Source organism: Poecile atricapillus, chromosome 28, assembly GCF_030490865.1.
Source record: "Poecile atricapillus isolate bPoeAtr1 chromosome 28, bPoeAtr1.hap1, whole genome shotgun sequence".
In the NCBI taxonomy this organism is placed as follows: Eukaryota; Metazoa; Chordata; class Aves; order Passeriformes; family Paridae; genus Poecile; species Poecile atricapillus.
The window spans coordinates 2,094,804-2,104,452 of NC_081276.1; the positions used below are offsets into that span (position 1 = coordinate 2,094,804).

Below are 9,649 nucleotides of genomic sequence, written 5' to 3' on the forward strand. Positions count from 1 at the left end.
TAGATTCCCGGGATTTTGGGGGGTCCCGAGGGGCGGGAGACAGAGCGGGAACCCCTGCAGGGTAGGGATGGATCCCACGGGATGGATCCCAGGGGGAGATTCCCGGGATTTGGGGGGTCCCGAGGGGCGGGAGACAGCCCGGGGACCCCTGCAGGGTAGGGATGGATCCCACGGGATGGATCCCAGGGGGAGATTCCCGGGATTCTGGGGGGTCCCGAGGGGCGGGAGACAGCCCGGGAACCCCTGCAGGGTAGGGATGGATCCCAGGGGGAGATTCCCGGGATTTGGGGGGTCCCGAGGGGTGGGAGACAGCCCGGGAATCCCTGCAGGGTAGGGATGGATCCCACGGGATGGATCCCAGGGGGAGATTCCCGGGATTTTGGGGGTCCCGAGGGGTGGGAGACAGCCCGGGAACCCCTGCAGGGTGCGCGGATCGAGCGCGGGGTAGGGATGGATCCCACGGGATGGATCCCAGGGGGAGATTCCCGGGATTTGGGGGGTCCCGAGGGGCGGGAGACAGCCCGGGAATCCCTGCAGGGTAGGGATGGATCCCAGGGGGAGATTCCCGGGATTTTGGGGGGTCCCGAGGGGCGGGAGACAGCCCGGGAACCCCTGCAGGGTAGGGATGGATCCCACGGGATGGATCCCAGGGGGAGATTCCCGGGATTTTGGGGGGTCCCGAGGGGCGGGAGACAGCCCGGGAATCCCTGCAGGGTAGGGATGGATCCCAGGGGGAGATTCCCAGGATTTTGGGGGTCCCGAGGGGTGGGAGACAGCCCGGGAATCCCTGCAGGGTAGGGATGGATCCCAGGGGGAGATTCCCGGGATTTGGGGGATCCCGAGGGGTGGGAGACAGCCCGGGAATCCCTGCAGGGTGCGAGGATCGGGCGCGGGGTAGGGATGGATCCCACGGGATGGATCCCAGGGGGAGATTCCCGGGATTCTGGGGGATCCCGAGGGGCGGGAGACAGCCCGGGGACCCCTGCAGGGTAGGGATGGATCCCACGGGATGGATCCCAGGGGGAGATTCCCGGGATTTTGGGGGTCCCGAGGGGCGGGAGACAGCCCGGGAATCCCTGCAGGGTAGGGATGGATCCCAGGGGGAGATTCCCGGGATTTGGGGGGTCCCGAGAGGTGGGAGACAGCCCGGGGACCCCTGCAGGGTGCGCGGATCGGGCGCGGGGCAGCGATGGCTCCGCGGAACCCCCCGGACCCCGAGAGGACGCGGGAGGAGCTGCTCCGCATCCGGGCCAGGCGAGAGCGGGGGATCCGTGGGGATCCGTGGGGATCCGTGGGGATCCGTGGGGATCTGTGGGGATCTGTGGGGATCTGTGGGGATCTGTGGGGATCCGTGGGGATCTGTGGGGATCCGTGGGGATCTGTGGGGTGTGTGGGGTGTGTGGGGTGTGTGGGAATTGGGAATGGTGTGGGATCGGGAGTTCTGTGGGGCTGGGGATGTGTGGGGATGTGTGGGATGTGTGGGGATGGGGGTGTGTGGGGTGTGTGGGATCGGGAATTGTGTGGGGCTCGGAATTCTGTGGGGCCGGGATGGACACGGGGGTGACAGGGGGGTGACACGGGGGTGACACGGGGCTGTCGGGGGGTGACGCAGGGGTGACACGGGGCTGTCAGGGGGTGACATGGGGCTGTCGGGGGTGACACAGGGGTGACACAGGGCTGTCAGGGGGTGACAGGGGGTGACACGGGGCTGTTAGGGGGTGGCAGGGAGGTGACACACGTGTCCCCAGGACGGAGCAGCTGTGGGGCTGGGGTGACACGGGGCTGTCAGGGGGTGACACGGGGGTGACACGGGGCTGTCAGGGGCTGTCAGGGGGTGACACGAGGCTGTCAGGGGGTGACAGGGAGGTGACACACGTGTCCCCAGGACGGAGCAGCTGTGGGGCTGGGGTGACACGGGGCTGTCAGGGGGTGACAAGGGGTGACACGGGGCTGTCAGGGGGTGACACGGGGCTGTCCGGGGGTGACACGGGGCTGTCAGGGGGTGACAGGGAGGTGACACACGTGTCCCCAGGACGGAGCAGCTGTGGGGCTGGGGTGACAGAGGGTGACACGGGGCTGTCGGGGGTGACAGAGGGTGACACAGGGCTGTCGGGGGTGACACGGGGCTGTCAGGAGGTGACAGGGAGGTGACACACGTGTCCCCAGGACGGAGCAGCTCCGCGGGCGCGCTCAGGAGCTGGCGCTGGCCCTGGAGCGGAGCAGCGCTGCCAGCCGGGCCCAGCAGGCGCAAAGCGCCGCCGCCACCATGGAGCTCTTCCAGGCGCACAGGTGGGCACCGGGGTCCTGGGGGTCCCCTGGGGGTCCTGGGTGTCTCCTGGGGGTCCCCTGGGGTCCCTTGGGGGTCCTGGGTGTCTCGTGGGGGTCCCCTGGGTGTCCCCTGGGGGTCCCCGGCGGTCCCCTGGGGTCCTTTGGGGGTCCTCTGAGGGTCCTGGGTGTTTCCTGGGGGTCCCCTGGATCCCTTGGGAGTCCCCTGGGTGTCCCCCGGGTGTCTCCTGGGGGTCCCCTGGGGGTCCTGGGCGCTCTAGGTCCCCTGGATCCCTTGGGGGTCCCCTGGGTGTCCCCTGGATCCCTTGGGGGTCCTGGGTGTCCCCTGGGGTCCCTTGGGGGTCCGGGGTGTCTCCTGGGGGTCCTGGGCACTCTCGGTCCCCTGGGTGTCCCCTGGGGGTCCTCTGAGTGTCCTCTGGGTGTCTCCTGGGGTCCCCTGGGGGTCCTCTGGGGGTTCTGGGCACTCTCGGTCCCCTGGGTCCCCTGGATTTCTGGGTCCCCCTTGTCCCCCGGCTCCCTGAACCCCCAAAATCCTCGTCTCCCCTTAACCCCCTGAACCCCTCGAACTCCCCGAACCCCCTGAACCCTCCACACCCCCCTGACTCCCCGAACCCCCCTGACTCCCCGAACCCCCCTAAACCCTCCACACCCCCCTGACTCCCTGAGCTCCCCGAACCCCCCTGACCCTTCTCACTCCTCTGAACCCCCCGAACCCTCCGAACCTCCCGAACCCCCCCGAACCCCCCGAAGCCCCCGAACCCTCCTGACTCCCCGAACCCCCCGAACCCCCCGGACTCGCCTGACCCCTCTCACCCCCCTGACCCCTCCACCCCCCCGAACCCCCCGAACCCCTCTCACCCCCCTGACCCTTCTCATCCCCTGAGCCCCCCCGAACCCCCCTGACCCCCGAACCCCCCGAACCCCCCTGACCCTTCTCACTCCCCCGAACCCCTCTCACCCCCCCTGACCCTTCTCACTCCCCCGAACCCCCCGAACCCCCCTGACTCCCTGAGCTCCCCGAACCCCCCTGACCCTTCTCATGCCCCCCAACCCCCCGAACCCCCGGAACCCCTCTCACCCCCCTGAACCCCCCGAACCCCCCGAACCCCCCTGACTCCCCGAACCCCCCGAACCCCCCGAACCCCCCTGACTCCCCGAACCCCCCGAACCCCCCGAACCCCCCTGACCCCTCTCTCTCCCCGCTCCCCCCGCAGGTCGCTGGCTCTGGCGCTGCGCGGGTCCCGGTGCCGGCGGGCGGAGCAGCTGCGGCGGCTGCGGGAGCGAGCGGCGGCTCTGCGGGACCAGCACGGCCGCAGGGAGCGAGCCCTGGCCCGGACACTGCGGAACCTCCGCGGCGGAGGGGAGAGCTGCGTCTAGAGACACCCCAAAATCCACCGGGGAACCCCAAAATCCACCGGGGAACCCCCAAATCCACCGCGGAACTCCGAAATACACCGGGGAACCCCCACAATCCACCGGGGAACCCCGAAATCCACCGGGGAACCCCAAAATCCACCGGGGAACCCCAAAATCTACCGCGGAACCCCCAAATCCACCAGGGAACCCCCAAAATCCACCGGGGAACCCCAAAATCCACCGGGGAACCCCCAAATCCACCGGGGAACTCGGGAATCCACCGGGGAACTCCAAAATCCACTGGGGAACCCCCAAATCATCCGGGGAACTCCAAAATCCACCAGGGAACCCCAAAATCCATCGCGGAACCCCAAAATCCACTGGGGAACCCCCAAAATCCACCGGGGAACACCGAAATCCACCGGGGAACCCCAAAATCCACCGGGGAACTCGGGAATCCACCGGGGAACCCCCAAATCCACCGGGGAACCCCCAAAATCCACCGGGGAATCCCCAAATCCACCAGGGAACCCCCAAAATACACCGGGGAACCCCCAAAATACACCAGGGAATCCCCAAATCCACCGGGGAACCCCCAAAATCCACCGGGGAACTCGGGAATCAACCGGGGAACCCCCAAAATCCACCGGGGAACTCCCAAATCCACCGGGGAACCCCCAGATCCACCGCGGAACCCCAAAATCTACCGGGGAACCCCCAAAATCCACCGGGGAACTCGGGAATCAACCGGGGAACCCCCAAAATCCACCGGGGAACCCCGAAATCCACTGGGGAACTCGGGAATCAACCGGGGAACCCCCAAATCCACCGGGGAACCCCCAAATCCACTGGGGAACTCGGGAATCCACCGGGGAACTCGGGAATCCACCGGGGAACCCCCAAAATCCACCGGGGAACCCCCAAAATCCACCGGGAAACCCCAAATCCACTGGGGAACTCGGGAATCAACCGGGGAACCCCCAAATCCACCGGGGAACCCCGAAATCCACCGGGGAACCCCGAAATCCACCGGGGAACTCCAAAATCCACCGGGGAACTCGGGAATCCACCGGGGAACTCCAAAAATCCACCAGGGAACCCCAAAATCCACCGGGGAATCCCAAAATCCACCGGGGAACTCGGGAATCAACCGGGGAACCCCAAAATCTACCGGGGAACCCCAAAATCCACCGGGGAACTCGGGAATCCACCGGGGAACCCCCAAATCCACCGGGGAACCCCCAAAATCCACCGGGGAACCCCCAAATCCACCGGGGAACCCCCAAAATCTACCGGGGAACCCCCAAAATCCACCGGGGAACTTCCAAAATCCACCGGGGAACCCTGAAATCCACCGCAGAACTCGGGAATCCACCGGGGAACTCCAAAATCCACTGGGGAACCCCCAAATCCACCGGGGAACCCCCAGATCCACCGGGGAACCCCGAAATCCACCGGGGAACCTCCAAAATCCACCGCGGAACCCCCAAATCCACCGGGGAACCCCAAAATCCACCGGGGAACCCCAAAATCCACCGGGGGGAAAAGGGAATTTATGGGGAACCCCAATAAAGCCATGGAGAACCTTGAAAATTCATGGGGAAACTCGGAAATCAACCGGGATTATTTGGAAAATATTTGGGAATTATTTGGGAATTATTTGGGAAATATTTGGGAATTATTTGGGAATTTATCTGGGAATTATTTGGGAAATATTTGGGAATTATTTGGGAATTATTTGGGAATTTATCTGGGAATTATTTGGGCATTATTTGGGAAATATTTGGGAATTTATCTGGGAATTATTTGGGAATTATTTGGGAATTATTTGGGAATTTATCTGGGAATTATTTGGGAATTATTTGGGAAATATTTGGGAATTATTTGGGAATTTATCTGGGAAATATTTGGGAATTATTTGGGAATTATTTGGGAAATATTTGGGAATTTATCTGGGAATTCTTTGGGAATGATTTGGGAATTCCACCGGAGATCAAACGCGGGCCCGGCAGCGTCTGGATCCGATTTCCTCCTTCGTTCCCGGATGATTATTTTGGGGTTTTTGTTGGATTTTGGGGTTTTTGTTGGATTTTGGGGTTTCTTTGTTTTCCCAAGGAATTCCAGGCCTGACCCGGGGGAAAGGCCGGATTGGGATCCCCCAAAACCCCTTCCCAGCTGGATTTTCTTTTGGGTTTTTGGTGTTTTTGGAGTTTTTGGTGTTTTTGGAGTTTTGGGGGGTTTGGGGTCTTTTTGGGGTTTTAGGGTTTTTGGGTGTTCTTGGGGGTTTTTGGTGTTTTGGAGTTTTTGGGGTTTTGGGTGTTTTTAGTGTTTTTGGTGTTTTTAGGGGTTTTTGGGGCTTTGGGGGTTTTTGGTGTTTTGGGGTTTTAGGGTTTTTGGGGTTTTGGGTTTTTTGGGGTTTTGGAGGTTTGGGGTGGTTTTGGGGTTTTGGGGGTTTTTGGTGGTTTTGGAGTTTTGGGGGGTTTTGGGTGTTTTTGGGTTTTTGGGTTTTTAGGGTTTTTAAGGTTTTTGTGGTTTTTGTGGTTTTTGGTGTTTTTAGTGTTTTTAGTGTTTTTGGTGTTTTTGGTGTTTTTAGTGTTTTTGGTGTTCTTAGTGTTTTTAGTGTTTTTAGTGTTTTTGGTGTTTTTGGGGGTTTTGGGGGTTTTAGTGTTTTAGTGTTTTTAGTGTTTTTGGTGTTTTTGGTGTTTTTAGTGTTTTTGGTGTTTTCAGTGTTTTTGGTGTTTTAGTGTTTTGGTGTTTTGGGTTTTAGTGTTTTTGGTGTTTTTGGTGTTTTTGGTGTTTTTGTGTTTTAGTGTTTTTAGTGTTTTTAGTGTTTTTGGTGTTTTTGGTGTTTTTAGTGTTTTTGGTGTTTTTAGTGTTTTTAGTGTTTTTAGTGTTTTTGGTGTTTTTGGTGTTTTTGGTGTTTTTGGTGTTTTTAGTGTTTTTGGGGGTTTTTGGTGTTTTTGGTGTTTTTGGTGTTTTCAGTGTTTTTGGTGTTTTCAGTGTTTTTGGTGTTTTTGCTGTTTTTGGTGGTTTTGGTGGTTTTGGTGTTTTTAGTGTTTTTAGTGTTTTTGGTGTTTTTGGTGTTTTTGGTGTTTTTGGGGGTTTTGGGGGTTTTTAGTGTTTTTGGTGTTTTTAGTGTTTTTGGTGTTTTTGGTGTTTTTAGTGTTTTTGCTGTTTTTGGTGGTTTTTGGTGTTTTCAGTGTTTTTGGTGTTTTTGGTGTTTTTGGGGTCACCGTGCCCTTCCCGCCGGGATTTGGGGACTTTGTCCGGTGTGTGGGGCAGGGCGGGGTGCTGGGGTCAGGCTCCTTTTCCCGCAGGGATTATCCCGATTATCCCGTGGTTAATGATTCCCAGGAATCCGCCCGACGGCTCCGACCGGACCGACCACATTGCGGACGGCTTTATGGGGCCGCGGGGACTTTATGGGGCCGCGGGGACTTTATGGGGCCGCGGGGACTTTATGGGGCCGCGGGGACCTTTTGGGGCCGTGGGGACTTTATGGGGCCGTGGGGACTTTATGGAGCCTCAGGAACCTTTTGGGGCCGCGGGGACTTTATGGGGTCACAGAATTTTATGGGGTTGTGAGACCTTTTGGGGCCACTGGATTTTATGGGGTCATGGGACCTTTTGGGGCCGCGGGGACCTTTTGGGGCCTTAGGGATCTTTTGGGGCCGTGGGGACTTCTTGGAGCCTCGGGGACTTTATGGGGTCACAGGATTTTATGGGGTCATGGGACTTTTTGGGGCCACAGGGACTTTATGGGGTCACAGGATTTTATGGGGTCATGGGACCTTTTGGGGCCACAGGGACTTAATGGGGTCAAAGGATTTTATGGGGTTGTGAGACCTTTTGGGGCCACGGGGATTTTATGGGGTCATGGGACTTTATGGGGCCTCAGGAACCTTTTGGGGCCACAGGGACTTTATGGGGTCACTGGATTTTATGGGGTCATGGGACTTTTTGGGGCCGCAGGGACTTTATGGGGTCACAGGATTTTATGGGGTCATGGGACCTTTTGGGGCCGCAGGGACATTTTGGGGTCGTGGGGACTTCTTGGGGCCATGGGGATTTTATGGGGTTGTGGGACTTTATGGGGCCTCAGGGACCTTTTGGGGCTGTGGGGACTTCTTGGAGCCTCGGGGACTTTATGGGGTCATGGGACCTTTTGGGGCCGCGGGGACATTTTGGGGCCGTGGGGACTTCTTGGAGCCTCAGGAACCTTTTGGGGCTGTGGGGACTTTATGGGGACTCGGGGATTTTATGAGGTCATGGAACCTTTTGGGGCTGCAGGATTTTATGGGGTTGTGGGATCTTTTGGGGCCTCAGCGACCTTTTGGGGACGTGGGGACTTTTTGGAGCCTCAGGGACTTTATGGGGTCACAGGATTTTTTGGGGTCATGGGACCTTTTGGGGTCTCAAGGACTTTTTGGGGTCACAGGACTTTACGGGGTTGTGAGACCTTTTGGGGTCTCAGGGACTTTTTGGGGCTGTGGGATCTTTTGGGGTCTCAGGGACTTTATGAGCTCATGGAATATTTTTTCCGGGCACAATGTGGGGCTCCCAGTCAGATCCTGGAATCCTCGTGCTGTGCCAGGCCCTCGGTGTGATCCCTGGATCCCGGTGTGATCCCTGGATCCCGGTGTGATCCCTGGATCCCAGTTTGGTCCCTGAATCCCAGTTTGGTCCCTGGATCCCGGTGTGATCCCTGGATCCTGGTTTGATCCCTGGATCCCGGTTTGATCCCTGGATCCCGGTGTGATCCCTGGATCCCGGTGTGATCCCTGGATCCCAGTTTGGTCCCTGGATCCCAGTTTGGTCCCTGGATCCCGGTGTGATCCCTGTTTCCCAGTTTGATCCCTGGATCCCAGTTTGATCCCTGGATCCCGGTCAGATCCCGGTTTCCCAGACAGATCCCAGTTTCCCAGTCTGATCCCACTTTCCCGCTCTGATCCCGGTTTTCCCAGTCTGATCCCGGTTTTCCCAGTCTGATCCCAGTTTCCCAGTTTCCCGGTTTCCCAGTCTGATCCCAGTTTCCCAGTTTCCCGGTTTCCCAGTCTGATCCCGGTTTCCCAGTCTGATCCAGGTTTCCCGCTCTGATCCCGGTTTCCCACTCTGATCCCAGTTTTCCTGCTCTGATCCCAGTTTCCCGCTCTGATCCCGGTTTCCCGCTCTGATCCCGGTTTCCCCAGTCTGATCCCGGTTTCCCAGTCTGATCCCAGTTTCCCGCTCTGATCCCAGTTTCCCGCTCCGATCCCAGTTTCCCGCTCCGATCCCGGTTTTCCCGCTCTGATCCCGGTTTCCCGCTCTGATCCCGGTTTTCCCAGTCTGATCCCGGTTTCCCAGTTTCCCAGTTTCCCAGTCTGATCCCGGTTTCCCAGTTTCCCAGTTTCCCAGTCTGATCCCGGTTTCCCAGTTTCCCAGTTTCCCGCTCTGATCCCGGTTTCCCAGTCTGATCCCGGTTTCCCGCTCTGATCCCGGTTTCCCGCTCTGATCCCGGTTTCCCAGTCTGATCCCGGTTTCCCGCTCTGATCCCGGTTTCCCAGTCTGATCCCGGTTTCCCAGTCTGATCCCGGTTTCCCGCTCTGATCCCGGTTTCCCAGTCTGATCCCAGTTTTCCCAGTCTGATCCCGGTTTCCCAGTCTGATCCCGGTTTCCCAGTTTCCCAGTTTCCCAGTCTGATCCCGGTTTCCCAGTTTCCCGGTTTCCCGCTCTGATCCCGGTTTCCCAGTCTGATCCCAGTTTCCCGCTCTGATCCCGGTTTTCCCAGTCTGATCCCGGTTTCCCGCTCTGATCCCGGTTTCCCAGTCTGATCCCGGTTTCCCAGTCTGATCCCAGTTTTCCCAGTCTGATCCCGGTTTCCCAGTCTGATCCCGGTTTCCCAGTTTCCCAGTTTCCCAGTCTGATCCCGGTTTCCCAGTTTCCCGGTTTCCCGCTCTGATCCCGGTTTCCCAGTCTGATCCCAGTTTCCCGCTCTGATCCCGGTTTTCCCAGTCTGATCCCAGTTTCC

General features: G+C 59.0%; 1 long non-coding RNA gene across 1 annotated transcript; it reads right to left on the reverse strand.

Moving 5' to 3' along the window:
• Positions 1-3,606: 3,606 nt before the first annotated feature.
• Positions 3,607-4,717, reverse strand: LOC131589473 (uncharacterized). The gene is made up of 3 exons (XR_009279750.1): positions 4,540-4,717; positions 4,032-4,498; positions 3,607-3,728 (listed from the first exon to the last, which is right to left on the reverse strand). It is a non-coding gene; the product is annotated as an uncharacterized LOC131589473 (long non-coding RNA).
• Between the last annotated feature and the right edge of the window lie 4,932 nt (positions 4,718-9,649).